Consider the following 18,067-nt stretch of genomic DNA (forward strand, 5'->3'; position numbering starts at 1 on the left):
ATTTCTGCTTTATCTATTTTGCTACTCAAACGTCTGGCAGATATTCCGGATGTTCAATCTTTTTGTCAGGCTCTGACTAGAATCAGGCTTGTGTTTAGACCTATTGCTCCTCCTTGGAGTTTGAATTTAGTTCTTAAGGTTCTTCAAGGCATTCCGTTTGAACTGATGCATTCCATAGATATTAAGTTGTTATCTTGGAAAGTTTTATTGTGGTTGCTTTTTCTTCTGCTCGCAGAGTTGTCTGGGCTTTCAGCATTTCGATATGATTCTCCTTATTTTTTATTCCGATAAGGTAGTGTTGTGTATCGAACCTGGTTTTCTTCCTAAGGTTGTTTCCAACTAAGATATTAATCAGGAAATTGTTGTTCCTTTGTGTCCTAATCCTTCTTCAAAGAAGGAGCGTCTATTTCATAATTTGGATGTAGTTCGTGCCCTGAGGTTTTACTTGCAGGCGACTAAGGCATTTTCGTCCATCTTCATTATTTGTTGTTTTTTTCCGGAAAACACAGGGGTCAGAAGACTACGGCTACCTCTCTTTCATTTTGACTGAAAGGTATTATCCGGTTTGCTTACGAGACTGCTGGACAGCAGCCTCCTGAGCGTCTGACGGCTCATTCCACTAGGACTGTGGTTTCCTTATGGGCATTTACAAATGCTGCTTTTGTTGAACAGATTCGCAATGCGGCAACTTGGTCGTCTCTTCACACTTTTTCAAATTTGATACTTTTGTCTCGTCTGAGGCTGTTTTTGGGAGAAAGGTTCTTCAAGCATTGGTGCCTTCCGTTTAGGTTCCTGTCTTGTCCCTCCTATAGCTTTGGTATTGTATCCCATAACGAAGGATGAGATCCGTGGACTCGTTATATCTTGTAAAAGAAAAGGAAATTTATGCTTACCTGATAAATTTATTTCTTTTGCGATATGACGAGTCCACGGCCCACCCTGTCATTTTCTGAGACAGGTCTTTATTTCGTTAAACTTCAGTCACCTCTGCACCTTGGCTTTTCCTTTTCTCTTCCTAACTTCGGTCGAATGACTGGAGTGGGAGGAAAGGGAGGAGCTATATATACAGCTCTGCTGTGGTGCTCTTTGCCTCCTCCTGTTGACCAGGAGGCGATATCCCATAAGTACGGATGAAATCTGTGGGCTCGTCATATCGTAAAAGAAATAAATTTATCAGGTAAGCACAAATTTCCTTTTTTGTATCTAGGAATCAAGGGTTAATATCTCCTGAGGGGGATTATTGAACAGGGGTGGTTTATAATCATGTTTATGTGATTCTGTCTGCTACTGTGTAGTGTTGCTTCGGCTGATGACTATTTTATGACAAAACGGCCTATATCTAGTGACGCGGCCTTTTCGGTTGGGCGCGCTTTTGCATGGACTGCATGGTTTACCTTGTGACCCCATTTCCGTTTTCCGTGTGGCGACGGAAAAATCCTGGTCTGCTGGTGTCTGGTTCTCTGGAGGCGGCAGTGTCCCAGTTATTGAGGATTCTTGGAGACAGATCTCTCTGATTCAGACTCTACTTCTTGCGAAGAATATGAATTTAACACACGAAAATGTCAGCACTCAGGGATAGATGCACGTCACCAACAGGACCTCTGCTCACGGGTCCAATGCAATAACCAAAAAATAGGAAGGTGACAGCAAACATCTAATATTTATTAGATAAGACAGAAAAATGGGCTACGTTTCGGGATGTTATCCCTTATTCATGCCATGCCAAACAAACAATCCACTCACCTTTATATACCTAAACACCACTAGGTGGCGATAGAGAATTTAACCCTATCAATACATCAAATGTAAAAAGTGTACATACACAGATAGAAGCATAACATTTCAAATAGATATATCTCATTTAACAACAAATTAATATATATATAGAGAGAGAGAGAGAGAGAGAGAGAGAGAGAGAGAGAGAGAGACATTTTCAATCTATATAATTACCAAAGACCTTATTTTTATCTTTAAAGAGGGAATACATAACTAGCAGATGACTAACTGATATACAAAACTATAAAAAGATAGATAGATCCCATTCCTTATTCATTCCCTGTTTGCTGTCACCTTCCTGTCTATTTTTTAAGAATATGAATTGGCCCGGGTGATACATGCCCATCAGTTATGTTCCGAATGCCGTTTTAGAGTGCTCTGTTCCTCGGGATCAAGGAATTGGGTACACGCTGAGCCATCCATCTCTGGGGATTCTATTTCTCACGAGACGAGTTCCCTACCATCACCTCTTACTACACATGCAGGTAACCCAAAAGCTACTTATACTTTCTAGGGAGTGTGGCCTGTTCCCACCGGAGGTTACGACGCGGTTCCGCATGGCCATATCTTTGGTGCATCTGCACCTCCCGGCAGTGTGCTTACGGTATTGTCCATGTTTCGTTAATCGGAGCTCGTCAGGCGTGGGATCGCCTGGTCCAGTTCAGCCATCCGTGGGAGCGACTGCCCTGAGGTCTCAGGGGGTCAACCTTCGGGGCCGGTGTTTCCTTTTGTCCCGGGCGGAGGTATCTTGCGCCTTGCGTTACAGACTGACACGCCTTCATGTCCTACTAAGGCACGTTTTTTGCGTTGCTGGAGTATCCCACTCTTAATGGGTCTGTGGATTCTCAGTCTTACTCTTCAACTGGCTTGCATACATAGACATAAGGGGATGAAGTAATCTTCTTATTGTCTCTTTGTGTATCCTTTTCCAATTCTAAGCTTGGAAGACTCGGACCCCTGTTGGGCTGGTCCTGCGGGTCTGTACGTACTTCCTGGGCGATAACCTATGGATTGCCTTATCTTTTTTTTTTCATCCAGTGAGGATGATTTTTATTTGGTCTAAAGCTCAGATTGTGGTGTGATGTTTCCTTCGGGAACTTTCCTCTCTAGAATTGATACTCGCGATTTTGTGGTCACACGGTTTACAAAGAGTCTGATTGTTCTTTATCCCTCTATCATTGGGGGAGACTCTGTGGCCTTGACAGTGCTGGGGCCCTTGGTTTCAGGCTGGTCCTGACTGGGTACAAATCCTTTTGTCTTTGAAGCCTAGTCCAGACACGTGGCACCTTTTTATGTCTGGTTGGTCCGGTGAGGGCTCCTAGTGAACACAATATGATTTGTGTGGTTGTCTTATTTTATTTTACAAGCTTCAACTGGCATCCTGAGAGGACTTTGAGGGTCCGTGGTTGCTTAGGGGCATGGGGGATTGGTTCAGTCCTCAATCGCCTTTCAATCTAGTAAGACGGGACTCCGTTGAGATCTGCGGCGACATGCTCAGTTTCCGAATTTTTCGGGAAATAGTGTTCCTTCCCGTTGTGGGTTGGAGGCTTGGAGGATTTAGTTCCTTCATACCGCCGTTCTTACGGTTTTTCATGGTCTCTTTGGAAGTGTCCTTTTAGGACTTGTTCCTTTTAAAGGTTCTTTTCCTTTGGGTCGAGACTTTTTGGACTTCGTCTGGTTTTTCTGGCAGCTTTGGCTGCTTAATTAGGAAGTTAAGGCCGTGAGGCTCTGTCTTCCTTTGGGAGTTAGTCGTCTCCATATCAGGGGCAAGAGGAGGTGTTGTCTCTTTTTTTTCCAAGCATTTTGCTTAGGGGATGTTTTTCAGCCTGGGTTCAGGATGCTTTGCATTCTTCTCCCTTGGGTGAGGTCCTCTGGGACGTTAATCTGAAAGGATTATGGAGACTAGCCTTTCTTTCTACTCTCTTTCGGGTGACTCTGTTCTCATTTTCATTTCCCTTAATGCTGCCCTTGGGGCCTTTGGGCTCTAGAGAAATTGTGTGACTTTGTCACGGCCTAGTACCTTGCTGGGGGTGGGGGAGGGTGTTGCCCTCTGGCTAAGTGTATTCTCTTCCCTTTAAGCTGGGAATTATGAGTGAGTCCTGTACCCGTTCTCATGGTTTCCCGGTTCTCATCCCCTTGTGTTCTCTGAGGGTGTCGTTCTAGGACGATTCTGGGTCCGGGGTCCGGAGTTCTTGTCTTGGATTCTTCTTGGATGTCTGGAGACTTATGATCCGGTGGACTGGTTAGGGACGACCCAGTTTTTTTTCAGTGACTATATGGTGCAACATATTGGCTAGCTCATTGGGCTTGCAAGCAGGTAGGCCAGAGTTCACATCCACCTTCGGGTACTGGTTATAAACTTTAAGGCCTGACTTGTCCTTCGGACAGAGTGTTCTCCTCTATGGGGAGTTTTTTTTCTCTGTTGGGTTGACAGTGGTGCCTGGATGATTTTTCATTCGGTCCTTGTTTTGATCATACTATGGCTTCATGTCTTGTGGACATGTACGCTGTTATTATCTGTGCCCTTCTCTTTGGAGGGGATAGTTTATCCCTCAAGATAAAACATCTAAGCAAAGGGGACGACAAAGTAATTTTCGCTCCTTTCGTAATTTCAAGGGAGTCTCCACATCCTCTTCCGCTAAACAGGAAGGGAATTATCCTCAAGCCAAGCTCACCTGGAGACCCAACCAGGCTTGGAGCAAGGGCAAACAACCCAAGAAGCCCGCTGCTGCTCCCTAGAAGGCATGAAGGGGCGGCCCCCGATCCGGGACCAGATCTAGTAGGGGGCAAACTTTCTCTCTTTGTCCAGGCTTGAATGAGAGATGTTCAGGATCCCTGGACACTAGATATCGTGTCTCAAGGGTATCAGTTGGAGTTCAAAGATTCTTGCCCAAGGGGAAGGTTTCTTCTTTCACGATTGTCTGCAGACCAGATAAAGAGAGGCGTTCTTACGCTGTGTAAAAGACCTCTCCACTATGGGAGTATTTTGTCCCGTTCCAAAACATGGACATGGGTTTTACTCAAACCTTTTCATAGTTCCCAAAAAAGAGGGAACAGTCTGACCTATCAGAGTTCCATCCTTCAAGATGGAGACTATTCGGACAATTCTTCCATTGATCCAGGAGGGTCAATAAATGACTACCGTTGACTTAAAGGATGCATATCTTCATATTCCTATCCACGTAGACCATCACCAGTTCCTAAGGTTTGCCTTCCTGGACAAACATTTTCAGTTCGTGGCTCTTCCTTTCGGGCTGGCCACGGCACCCAGGATCTTCATGGAGGTTCTAGGGTCTCTGCTAACGGTTCTCAGGCCGCGGGGCATGGCAGTGGCGCCTTATCTGGTCGATATTCTGATCCAGGTGTCTTATCAACTGACTAAGTCTCATACCAACATGGTTCTGTCCTTTCTAAGGACTCACGGGTGGAAGGTGAATCTAGAAAAGAGTTAACTAATTCCCCAGACAAGGGTTCCCTTCCTGGGAACTCTAATAGACTATATATATATATATCCATGATAATCTTCTTGACGAAAGTCAGTCCAATCCTCGGCCATCCATGGCTCAGTGCATGGAGGTAATTGGATTGATGGTGGCGGCAATGGACATCATTCCGTTTGCTCGTTTTCCTCTTATACCTTTACAACTGAGCATGCTCAGACAGTGGAATGGAGATTATGCAAATTTTTCTCCTCCGATAGATCTGGATCAGGAAACAAGGGACTCTCTTCTTTGGTGGTTGTCGCTGGATCATCTGTCCCAAGGGACGTGCTTCCGCAGACCCTCATGGGTGATAGTGACAGTGGACGCCAGTCTACTAGGATGTGGTGCAGTCTGGAATTCCCTGAAGGCTCAGGTTGTGTGGACTCGGTCAGAGTCTCTACTTCCAATCAATATTCTGGAGTTGAGAGCGATATTCAATGCGCTTCAGGTTTGGCCTCAGTTGGCTTCGGCCAAATCATCCGATTTCATTCGGACAACATCACGACTGGCTTACATCAATCATCAGGGAGGAACAAGGAGTTCCTTAGCAATGACAAAAGTATCCAAGATAATTCGGTGGGCGGAGGCTCACTCTTGTTATCTGTCAGCAATTTACATCCCAGGAGTGGACAACTGGGAGGCGGATTTTTTGAGCAGAAAGACGTTTCATCCGGGGGAATGGGAACTCCATCTGGAGGTCTTTGCCAACCTGATTCTCAGGTGGGGCAGACCGGAATTGGATCTGATGGCGTCTCGTCAGAATACCAAGCTCCCGAGATACGGATCCAGGTCCAGGGATCCCCAGGCCGAACTGATAGATGCCTTGGCAGTGCCTTGGTCGTTTAACCTAGCTTATGTGTTTCCACCGTTTGCTCTCCTTCCCCGGGTGATTGCACGTATCAAACAGGAGAGGGCTTTGGTGATTCTAATCGCTCCTGCGTGGCCTCGCAGGACTTGGTATGCCGCCGTGGAAGCTTCCATTGAGGCAGGACCTTCTCATTCAGGGACCCTTCCATCATCCGAATCTAATTTCTCTGCAGCTGGCTGCTTGGTGATTGAACACTTGATTTTGTCTAAGCAGGGGTTCTCTGATGCGCTCATTGATACCTTGATTCAGGCACGCAAGCCTGTTACTAGAAGAATTTACCATAAAATATGGTGTAAATATCTTTATTGGTGCGAATCCAAGGGCTACTCATGGAGTAGGGTTAGGATTCCCAGGATTTTATCTTTCTCTTGTAAGGTGTATCCAGTCCACGGATTCATCCATTACTTGTGAGATATTCTCCTTCCCAACAGGAAGCTGCAAGAGGATCACCCACAGCAGAGCTGTCTATATAGCTCCTCCCCTAACTGCCACTCCCAGTCATTCTCTTGCAGCTCTCGACAAGGGAAGTAGCTAGAGAGATGTGGTGAATTAATGTAGTTTATCTTCAATCAAAAGTTTATCATTTTCAAATGGTACCGGAGTTGTACTATTTTGGCTTTAGGCAGAGAGGTTTTTTGATGATCTTAGCAGTTTGTAACTAAGGTCCACAGCTGTTCTCACACATAACTGAAGAGATGGGTAACTTCAGCTGGGGGAATAGCGTGCAGGGTTTCCTGCTCTGAGGTATGTGCAGTTTTAATTTTTTCTAGAGAGATAAGCTAGAAAATGCTGACAGTACCTGATTTATTTAAGGTAAGCCTGATTACAGTGACTTAATAACGACTGGTATCATGCTTGCTGTAAAGGGTAATATTTCTCTTGTTAAGTGTATCCAGTCCACGGATCATCCATTACTTATGGGATATTCTCCTTCCCAACAGGAAGTTGCAAGAGGATCACCGACATGCAGAGCTGCTATATAGCTCCTCCCCTAACTGTCATATCCAGTCATTCTCTTGCAAGCCTCAACCAAGATGGAGGTCGTAAGAGGAGTGTGGTGTTTTATACTTAGTTTATTCTTCAATCAAAAGTTTATTTTTAAATGGTGCCGGAGTGTACTGTTTATCTCAGGCAGTATTTAGAAGAAGAATCTGCCTGTGTTTTCTATGATCTTAGCAGAAGTAACTAAGATCCATGGCTGCTCTCACATATTCTGAGGAGTGAGGTAACTTCAGAGAGGAAATGGCGTGCAGGTTTTCCTGCAATAAGGTATGTGCAGTTAATATTTTTCTAGGGATGGAATTTGCTAGAAAATGCTGCTGATACCGAACTAATGTAAGTAAAGCCTTAAATGCAGTGATAGCTACTGGTATCAGGCTTATTAATAGAGATGCATACTCTTATAAAAATGTAATATAAAACGTTTGCTGGCATGTTTAATCGTTTTTATATGTATTTGGTGATAAAACTTATTGGGGCCTAGTTTTTTTCCACATGGCTGGCTTGAATTTTGCCTAGTAACAGTTTCCTTAGGCTTTCCACTGTTGTAATATGAGTGGGAGGGGCCTTTTTTAGTGCTTTTCTTTGCAGCTAAAAATACTGACAGAGACATTCAGTTTCCCTCTGCATGATCCAGGACATCTCTGGAGGGCTCAAAAGGCTTCAAAGTCGTTTTTGAGGGAGGTAAAAAGCCACAGTAGAGCTGTGGCAGTTGTTGTGACTGTTTGAAAAAAAAAAAACGTTTTTGTCTTTTATTATTCCATTTTGGGTATTAAGGGGTGAATCATCCATTTGCAAGTGGGTGCAATGCTCTGCTAACTTGTTACATACACTGTAAAAATTTTGTTAGTGTAACTAACTGTTATTTCAAATTTTGACAAAATTTGTGTTTCTTAAAGGTGCAGTAACGTTTTTTTATATTGCTTGTAAACTTGTTTAAAGTGTTTTCCAAGCTTGCTAGTCTCATTGCTAGTCTGTTTAAACATGTCTGACACAGAGGAAACTACTTGTTCATTATGTTTGAAAGCCATGGTGGAGCCCCATAGGAGAATGTGTACTAAATGTATTGATTTCACCTTAAACAGTAAATATCAGTCTTTAACTATAAAAGAAATATCACCAGAAGATTCTGACGAGGGGGAAGTTATGCCGACTAACTCTCCCCACGTGTCAGACCCTTCGCCTCCCGCACAGGGGATGCACGCTTATATGGCGCCAATTACATCAGGGACGCCCATAGCGATTACCTTGCAGGACATGGCTGCAATCATGAATAATACCCTGTCAGAGGTATTATCCAGGTTGCCTGAATTAAGAGGCAAGCGCGATTGCTCTGGGGTTAGGAGAAATACAGAGCGCGCAGATGCTGTAAGGGCCATGTCTGATACTGCGTCACAATATGCAGATCATGAGGACGGAGAGCTTCAGTCTGTGGGTGACATCTCTTATTCGGGGAAACCTGATTCAGAGATTTCTAATTTTAAATTTAAGCTTGAGAACCTCTGTGTGTTTCTTGGGGAGGTATTAGCTGCTCTTAATGACTGTAACACAGTTGCAGTACCAGAGAAATTGTGTAGGCTGGATAAATACTATGCGGTACCGGTGTGTACTGATGTTTTTCCTATACCTAAAAGGCTTACAGAAATTATTAGCAAGGAGTGGGATAGACTGGGTGTGCCTTTTTCCCCACCTCCTATATTTAGAAAAATGTTTCCAATAGACGCCACTACACTGGACTTATGGCAGACGGTCCCTAAGGTGGAGGGAGCAGTTTCTACTTTAGCAAAGCGTACTACTATCCCGGTTGAGGACAGTTGTGCTTTTTCAGATCCAATGGATAAAAAATTGGAGGGTTACCTTAAGAAAATGTTTATTCAACAAGGTTTTATTTTACAGCCCCTTGCATGCATTACGCCTGTCACGGCCGCGGCTGCATTCTGGTTTGAGGCCCTGGAAGAGGCCATCCATACAGCTCCATTGACTGAAATTATTGACAAGCTTAGAACTCTTAAGCTAGCTAACTCATTTGTTTCTGATGACATTGTTCATTTGACTAAACTAACGGCTAAGAATTCCGGATTCGCCATCCAAGCGCGTAGGGTGCTATGGCTTAAATCCTGGTCAGCTGACGTGACTTCGAAGTCTAAATTGCTCAACATTCCTTTCAAGGGGCAGACCTTATTCGGGCCTGGTTTGAAGGAAATTATTGCTGACATTACTGGAGGTAAGGGTCACACCCTTCCTCAGGACAGGGCCAAAGCAAAGGCCAAACAGTCTAATTTTCGTGCCTTTCGAAATTTCAAGGCAGGTGCAGCATCAACTTCCTCCGCTTCAAAACAAGAGGGAACTTTTGCTCAATCTAAGCAGGCCTGGAAACCTAACCAGTCCTGGAACAAAGGCAAGCAGGCCAGAAAGCCTGCTGCTGCCTCTAAGACAGCATGAAGGAACGGCCCCCTATCCAGCGACGGATCTAGTAGGGGGCAGATTTTCTCTCTTCGCCCAGGCGTGGGCAAGAGATGTTCGGGATCCCTGGGCGTTGGAGATCATATCTCAGGGATATCTTCTGGACTTCAAAGCTTCTCCTCCACAAGGGAGATTTCATATTTCAAGGCTATCTGCAAATCAGATAAAGAAAGAGGCATTCCTATGCTGTGTGCAAGACCTCCTAGTTATGGGAGTGATCCATCCAGTTCCGCGGACGGAACAAGGACAGGGTTTTTATTCAAATCATTCAAAATGGAAACTATTCGGACCATCCTACCCATGATCCAAGAAGGTCAGTACATGACCACAGTGGACTTAAAGGATGCCTACCTTCACATTCCGATTCACAAAGATCATCATCGGTTTCTAAGGTTTGCCTTTCTAGACAGGCATTACCAATTTGTAGCTCTTCCCTTCGGGTTGGCTACAGCCCCAAGAATCTTTACAAAGGTTCTGGGCTCACTTCTGGCGGTTCAAGGACCGCGAGCCATAGCGGTGGCTCCCTATCTAGACGACATCCTGATACAGGCGTCAAGCTTTCAAGTTGCCAAGTCTCATACAGAGATAGTTCTGGCATTTCTGAGGTCGCATGGGTGGAAAGTGAACGAGGAAAAGAGTTCTCTATCCCCACTCACAAGAGTCTCCTTCTTAGGGACTCTTATAGATTCTGTAGAAATGAAAATTTACCTGACGGAGTCCAGGTTATCAAAACTTCTAAATGCTTGCCGTGTTCTTCATTCCATTCCGCGCCCTTCGGTAGCTCAGTGTATGGAGGTAATCGGCTTAATGGTAGCGGCAATGGACATATTGCCATTTGCGCGCCTTCATCTCAGACCGCTGCAATTATGCATGCTGAGTCAGTGGAATGGGGATTACACAGATTTGTTCCCTCTGCTAAATCTGGTTCAAGAGACCAGAGATTCTCTTCTCTGGTCTTGGGTACACCTGTCCAAGGGTATGACCTTTCGCAGGCCAGATTGGACAATTGTAACAACAGATGCCAGCCTTCTAGGTTGGGGTGCAGTCTGGAATTCCCTGAAGGCACAGGGATCGTGGACTCAGGAGGAGAAACTCCTTCCAATAAATATTCTGGAGTTAAGAGCGATATTCAATGCTCTTCTGGCTTGGCCTCCGTTAGCAACACTGAGGTTCATCAGATTTCAGTCGGACAACATCACGACTGTGGCTTACATCAACCATCATGGGGGAACCAGGAGTTCCCTAGCGATGTTAGAAGTCTCAAAAATAATTCTCTGGGCAGAGTACCACTCTTGCCACCTGTCAGCAATCCATATCCCAGGCGTGGAGAACTGGGAGGCGGATTTTCTAAGTCGTCAGACTTTCCATCCGGGGGAGTGGGAACTCCATCCGGAGGTGTTTGCTCAGTTGATTCATCGTTGGGGCAAACCAGAGTTGGATCTCATGGCGTCTCGCCAGAACGCCAAGCTTCCTTGTTACGGATCCAGGTCCAGGGACCCAGAAGCGACGCTGATCGATGCTCTAGCAGCGCCTTGGTTCTTCAACCTGGCTTATGTGTTTCCACCGTTACCTCTGCTCCCTCGGCTGATTGCCAAAATCAAACAGGAGAGAGCATCAGTGATTCTGATAGCACCTGCATGGCCACGCAGGACTTGGTATGCAGACCTAGTGGACATGTCATCCTTTCCACCATGGACTCTGCCTCTAAGACAGGACCTTCTGATACAAGGTCCTTTCAATCATCCAAATCTAATTTCTCTGAGACTGACTGCATGGAGATTGAACGCCTGATTCTATCAAAGCGTGGCTTCTCCGAGTCAGTCATTGATACTTTAATACAGGCACGAAAGCCTGTTACCAGGAAAATCTACCACAAGATATGGAGTAAATATCTTTATTGGTGTGAATCCAAGAATTACTCATGGAGTAAGGTTAGGATTCCTAGAATATTGTCTATTCTCCAAGAGGGCTTGGACAAAGGATTATCAGCTAGTTCCTTAAAGGGACAGATTTCTGCTCTGTCTATTCTTTTGCACAAGCGTATGGCAGAGGTTCCAGACGTCCAGGCATTTTGCCAGGCTTTCGTTAGAATTAAGCCTGTGTTTAAACCTGTTGCTCCCCCGTGGAGCTTAAACTTGGTTCTTAAAGTTCTTCAAGGAGTTCAGTTTGAACCCCTTCATTCCATTGATATTAAACTTTTATCTTGGAAAGTTCTGTTTTTGATGGCTATTTCCTCGGCTCGGAGAGTCTCTCAGCTATCTGCCTTACAATGTGATTCTCCTTATCTGATTTTTCATGCGGATAAGGTAGTCCTGCGTACCAAACCTGGGTTTTTACCTAAGGTGGTTTCTAACAAGAATATCAATCAAGAGATTGTTGTTCCATCATTGTGTCCTAATCCTTCTTCAAAGAAGGAACGTCTTTTACATAATCTGGACGTAGTCCGTGCCTTGAAGTTTTACTTACAAGCTACTAAAGATTTTCGTCAAACATCTACCCTGTTTGTCATTTACTCTGGACAGAGGAGAGGTCAAAAAGCTTCGGCAACCTCTTTCCTTTTGGCTTCGGAGCATAATACGCCTAGCCTATGAGACTGCTGGACAGCAGCCCCCTGAAAGGATTTCGGCTCATTCTACTAGAGCTGTGGCTTCCACCTGGGCCTTTTAAAATGAGGCCTCTGTTGAACAGATTTGCAAGGCCGCGACTTGGTCTTCGCTTCACACTTTTTCCAAATTTTACAAATTTGATACTTTTGCTTCTTCGGAGGCTGTTTTTGGGAGAAAGGTTCTTCAGGCAGTGGTTCCTTCCGCTTAATCCTACCTTGTCCCTCCCATCATCAGTGTACTTTAGCTTTGGTATTGGTATCCCATAAGTAATGGATGATCCGTGGACTGGATACACTTAACAAGAGAAAACATAATTTATGCTTACCTGATAAATTTATTTCTCTTGTAGTGTATCCAGTCCACGGCCCGCCCTGTCCTTTTAAGGCAGGTCTAAATTTTAATTAAACTACAGTCACCACTGCACCCTATGGTTTCTCCTTTCTCTGTTTGTTTTCGGTCGAATGACTGGATATGACAGTTAGGCGAGGAGCTATATAGCAGCTCTGCATGTCGGTGATCCTCTTGCAACTTCCTGTTGGGAAGGAGAATATCCCATAAGTAATGGATGATCCGTGGACTGGATACACTACAAGAGAAATAAATTTATCAGGTAAGCATAAATTATGTTTTTTGTTATTTACTCTAATTACTTGATAGATATAACGTTTGCTTGATGTATATAAACGTTTACTACAAATGGTGATAAAACTTTATTCTGGGGCCCAGTTTTTCCACATGGCTGTCTAGATTTTGCCTAGGGATAGTTTTTTAAGGCCCTCTCACTGTGAGTACATGTTGGGAGGGGCCTATTTTCGCACCTTAATTGCGCAGTAGTTTTTGCAGCTTGAGACATCCAGCTTCCCTGAAGTAGTCCCCTGACATATAGGACCCCTCTACAGGGTTTTTCTGCCTTCCAAAGTTGTTGTATGGGCAGGTAGGAGCCACAGTAGAGCTGTGGCAGTTGGTTGTGACTGTTTAAAAACGGCTATATCATTTAATTGATCCTTTTTTTTTTTTTTTTTTTTTTTTTTTTTATGGAAACGTTTCTGTTTTTATTACGTTTGAGATCAGCCCGCTTTGTATCGCCGGCCTTCAAAAATTGTTTTAGTCAAAAATTGACCCTGAGTCAGAATACGATACTTCCGCTGCCTGGTGCTTCTAATTGATCCGGTTTTTAATCTAAGGGGTTTATCATCCATTTGCAAGTGGGTGCAATGCTTTTTCAGTCTATTATACACACTAAAAATTTCGTAGAATTTACTGCTTTTTTCACTGTTTTGCAGTTTATGTGATTGTTTTTTTTCTCTTAAAGGCACAGTACCATTTTTATTTTTTGTGTTTTCCAAGCTTGCTGGTCTCATTACTAGTCTGTTTAAACATGTCTGACATAGAGGAAACTCATTGTTCATTATGTTTAGAAGCCATTGTGGAAATTGACAAGGGGGAAGTTATGCCGTCTCACTCTCCCCACGTGTCAGAACCTATTACTCCCGCTCAGGGGACGCCAAGTACATCTAGCGCGCCCATTGCATATACCTTACAAGACATGGCGGCAGTTATGAGTCATACCCTTACAGAGGTATTATCTAAACTGCCAGGATTACAAGGAAAGCGAGACAGCTCTGGGACTAGAATAAATACAGAGCTCTCTGACGCTTTAGTGGCTATGTCTGATACACCCTCACAATGTACTGAAGCCGAAGCAGGGGAGCTTCAATCTGTGGGTGATTTTTCTGATTCAGGGAAGATACTTCAACCTGATTCTGTTATGTCTACATTTAAATTTAAGCTTGATCACCTCCGCATATTGCTCAGGGAGGTCTTAGCAACTCTGGACGACTGTGATGCTATTGTAGTCCCAGAGAAATTATGTAGATTGGATAAATACTATGCAGTACCTACTTACACTGATGTTTTTCCAATCCCTAAAAGGTTTTCTGAAATTATTACTAAGGAATGGGATAGTCAAGGTGTACCGTTCTCTCCCCCTCCTGTTTTTAAAAATATGTTTCCTATAGACGCCTCTACATGGGACTTGTGGCAGACGGTCCCCAAGGTGGAGGGAGCCGTTTCTACTCTACCTAAGCGTACCACTATCCCTGTCGAGGACAGTTGTTCTTTTCTAGATCCAATGGATAAAAAATTAGAGGGTTACCTTAAGAAAATTTTTATTCAACAAGGTTTTATTCTCCAGCCTCTTGCATGCATTGCCCCAGTCACTGCTGCTGTCTCTAGAGGAGGCTCTACAGGTTGAAACCCCGTTGGAAGATATTATTGACAAGCTTAAGGCCCTTAAGCTAGCCAATTCATTTGTTTCTGATGCCGTTGTTCATTTAACCAAGCTAACGGCTAAAAATTCCGGTTTTGTTATTCTGGCGCGTAGGGCGCTATGGCTTAAATCCTGGTCAGCTGACGTGACTTCAAAGTCTAAACTTCTCAACATTCCCTTCAAAGGACAGACCCTATTCGGGCCTGGACTGAAGCAGATCATTTCTGACATCACTGGAGGAAAAGGTCACACCCTTCCTCAAGACAGGTCCAACAAATTAAGGACCAAACAGTCTAGTTTTCGTCCCTTTCAAAACTTCAAGAGTGGCGCAGCTTCAACTTCCTCTAACACAAAACAAGAGGGAACTTTTGCCCAGTCTAAGCCGGTCTAGAGACCTAACCAGGCTTGGAACAAGGGGAAACAGGCCAAAAAGCCTCTAAGACAGCATGAAGGAGCAGCCCCCGATCCGGAAACGGATCTAGTAGGGGGCAGACTCTCTCTCTTCGCCCAGGCTTGGGCAAGAGATTTCCAGGATCTCTGGGCATTGGAAATTGTGTCCAAGGGTTATCTTCTGGAATTCAAAACCTCTCCCCAAAAAGGGAGATTTCATCTCTCACATTTATCTGCAAACCAGATAGAGAGAGGCATTCTTACATTGTGTCCAAGACCTCCTAGTTATGGGAGTGATCCACCCAGTTCCGCAAGAGGAACAGGGGCAAGGCTTCTATTCAAATCTGTTTGTAGTTCCCAAGAAAGAGGGAACATTCAGACCAATCTTAGATCTCAAGATCTTAAACAAATTTCAACAAAATTACCATCCTTCAAGATGGAGACTATTCGAGCCATCCTTCCTATGATCCAGGAGGGTCAATATATGACTACTGTAGACTTAAAGGATGCTTATCTTCACATCCCGATACACAAAGATCATCATTGTTTTCTCAGGTTTGCCTTTCTAGACAGGCACTACCAGTTTGTGGCTCTTCCCTTCGGGTTGGCCACGGCACCAAGAATCTTTACAAAGGTTCTAGGGTCCCTCCTAGCGGTCCTAAGGCCGCGGGGTATAGCAGTAGCCCCTTACTTAGACGACATTCTGATACAGGCGTCGACTTTTCAAATCGCCAGTTCCCATACGGACATTGTTCTGGCATTTCTGAGGTCCCATGGGTGGAAGGTGAACGAAAAAGAGTTCTCTATCACCTCTAACAAAAGTTTCATTCCTAGGGACTCTGATAGATTCGGTAGAAATGAAGATTTCTCCAACATTGGTGTGTCCGGTCCACTGTGTCATCCATTACTTGTGGGATATTCTCCTCCCCCACAGGGAAAGGCAAGGAGAGCACACAGCAAGAGCTGTCCATATAGTCCCTCCCAGGCTCCGCCCCCCCAGTCATTCTCCTTGCCGCTCTGAACAAGTAGCATCTCCTCTGGGATGGTGAGGAGTTTGTGGTGTTTAGTTGTAGTTTTTTATTCTTCTATCAAGAGTTTATTATTTTAAAATAGTGCTGGTATGTACTATTTACTCTGAAACAGAAAGAGATGAAGATTTCTGTTTGTGAGAGGATTATGATTTTAGCAGCAGTTACTAAAATCGTTTGCTGTTTCCACACAGGACTGTTGAGATGAGATAACTTCAGTTGGGGGAAACAGTTAGCAGACTCTTCTGCTCAAGGTATGACTAGCCATATTTCTAACAAGACTGTGTAATGCTGGAAGGCTGTCATTTCCCCTCAAGGGGATCGGTAAGCCATTTTCTTAGTCTCAAACAGAATAAAGGGCTTATTATGGGCTATAAACTGGTAGACACTTTTAGGGGCTAAATCGATTGCTTTATTTAAGTATTATATGCAGTTTGAAGTTGTATTTCACACTTTTATAACATTGGGGAACGTTTTTAGCACCAGGCACTTTTTAAGACACCTTCCCAGTCAGGAAGGGCCTTTCTCTGTAGTAGGCAAAGCCTCATTTTCGCGCCATTACTGTGCAGTTAATTTTGAGTTCAGTACATGCAGCTGCATGTGTGAGGGTCTGGAATCCACTAAAAACGTTCCTAGAAGGCTTCATTTGGTATCATATACCCCCCTGGGATTGGTGAAGTTGCAGCAAAGGCTGTGGCTGGGACTGTAAGGGGGTTAAAATTAAAAACGGCTCCGGTTTCCACATTTTAAGGGTTAACAGCTTGAAAATTGGGGTGCAATACTTTGAATGTATTAAGACACTGTGGTGAAAATTTGGTAAAGATTGGATAATTCCTTCATAGTTTTTCACATATTCAGTTATAAAGTGTGCCCTGTTTAACATTTAAAGAGACAGTAACGGTTTTGTTTTAAAACGGTTTTTGTGCTTTATTAACCAGTTTAAGCCTGTTTAACATGTCTGTACCTTCAGATAGATCATGTTCTATATGTATGGTAGCCAATGTGGTTCCCCCTTCAAATATGTGTGATAATTGTGCCATAGCGTCCAAATAAAGTAAGGACAGTACTGCCACAGATAATAAAGTTGCCCAAGATGATTCATCAGATGAAGGGAGTAGACATAGTTCTACATCATCTCCTTCTGTGTCTATACCAGTTATGCCCGCGCAGGCGACCCCTAGTACTTCTAGCGCGCCAATGCTTGTTACTATGCAGTAATTGACGGCAGTAATGGATAACTCCATAGCTAATATTTTATCCAAAATGCCAGCATTTCAGAGAAAGCGCGATTGCTCTGTTTTAAACACTGTAGAGCAGGAGGGCGCTGATAATTTTTCTGTCATACCCTCACACCAATCTGAAGTGGCAGTGAGGGAGGGTTTGTCAGATGGGGAAATTTCTGATACAGGAAGAATTTCTCAGCAGGCAGAACCTGATGTTGTGACATTTAAATTTAAATTAGAGCATCTCCGCGCATTACTTAAGGAGGTGCTATCTACTCTGGATGATTGTGACAATCTGGTCAACCCAGAAAAATTGTGCAAGATGGACAGACAATTCAGGGTTTACAATTGTGGCGCGCAGAGCGCTCTGGCTAAAGTCTTGGTCGGCGGATGTATCTTCCAAGACAAAATTGCTTAATACCCCTTTCAAAGGTAAGACCCCTTTTGGGCCATAATTGAAAGAGATTATTTCAGTCATCAGTGGGGGAAAGGGCCATGCCCTCCCACAAGATAAACCTTTCAAGGCTAAGAATAAGTCCAATTTTCGTTCCTTTCGCAATTTCAGGAACGGACCGGCTTCCAACTCGGCAGCCTCTAGACAAGAGGGTAACTCTTCCCAGACTAAACCAGCTTGGAAATCAATGCAAGGCTGGAACAAGGGTAAACAGGCCAATAAACCTGCTGCTGCTACCAAGACAGCATGAAGAGGTAGCCCCCGATCCGGAACCGGATCTAGTAGGGGGCAGACTCTCTCTCTTTGCTCAGGCTTGGGCAAGAGATGTTCAGGATCCCTGGGCACTAGAAATAGTCTCTCAGGGTTATCTTCTAGAATTCAAGGAACTACGCCCAAGGGGAAGGTTCCACATGTCTCACTTATCTTCAAACCAAGTAAAGAGACAGGCATTCTTGCATTGTGTAGAAGACCTGTTAAAGATGGGAGTGATACTCCCAGTTCCAACTGTG

At 44.2% G+C, this 18,067-nt stretch overlaps 1 protein-coding gene across 1 annotated transcript in view; it reads left to right on the forward strand.

The window, feature by feature from the left end:
* AGO2 (argonaute RISC catalytic component 2) overlaps positions 1 to 18,067 on the forward strand; it is a 598,276-nt gene that overhangs the window by 343,548 nt on the left and 236,661 nt on the right. The gene's annotated exons all lie outside the window — the stretch shown is intronic.

This window comes from Bombina bombina, chromosome 5 (genome assembly GCF_027579735.1).
Source record: "Bombina bombina isolate aBomBom1 chromosome 5, aBomBom1.pri, whole genome shotgun sequence".
Lineage (NCBI taxonomy): Eukaryota > Metazoa > Chordata > Amphibia > Anura > Bombinatoridae > Bombina > Bombina bombina.